Below are 575 nucleotides of genomic sequence, written 5' to 3'. Positions count from 1 at the left end.
TCTACCTTTGTCAAAGTCCCCCTCATACCAAACGGTTCATTGCCCTCTACTTCTTCTGGCTGTCATTGACCCTGGCCCACAGCGGCTGAGGACTCCCCCATTTACCTTACACATTAACTCCCACATCATTCTGAGACAAATTGCCAAACCCAATCCATCCCACACCCTAACCTTCCCCTAATCATTTCAAATAACCTGCTCTACTTACACTTTTCAAGGCCACAATTAGACCATTACTACCATAGCTCCACTGCCTCAAAAAAACTTTGGATCCTTTTGTGGTTCATAAGCGTGAAGACTGGGTTTTCACTTTCATGTGTAAGATGTGCCTCCCTCAAACCTTGTTACAACATTGGCATATTACCCATCTAATGTGGAAAAAAAATGAAACTTCTATATCCCACTTGAACCACAATCCTCCCAACTCTATTCTCTTCCTCCCACTTCACCACTCCTTGGCCTCACTGAGTTCCAGCCCTTTAACCCCTTCGTGGCCTCACAGTTTATCTTTACTTTCCCCTCAATTCCCAGGCTTCAGTCTTTTAAAACCCAAGCTAGACCTCTAGCCAACAACT

General features: G+C 44.7%; 1 non-coding gene across 1 annotated transcript; it reads left to right on the top strand.

The window, feature by feature from the left end:
- Window positions 1-270: 270 nt before the first annotated feature.
- Window positions 271-374, top strand: LOC129024026 (small nucleolar RNA U13). The gene has a single exon (XR_008497016.1). It is a non-coding gene; the product is annotated as a small nucleolar RNA U13 (small nucleolar RNA).
- The last annotated feature ends 201 nt before the right edge of the window (window positions 375-575 follow it).

This window comes from Pongo pygmaeus, chromosome 1, assembly GCF_028885625.2.
Source record: "Pongo pygmaeus isolate AG05252 chromosome 1, NHGRI_mPonPyg2-v2.0_pri, whole genome shotgun sequence".
Classification (NCBI taxonomy): Eukaryota; Metazoa; Chordata; class Mammalia; order Primates; family Hominidae; genus Pongo; species Pongo pygmaeus.
Note: the sequence above shows the minus strand (reverse complement) of the source record. Positions and strands in the feature narration are given on the sequence as shown.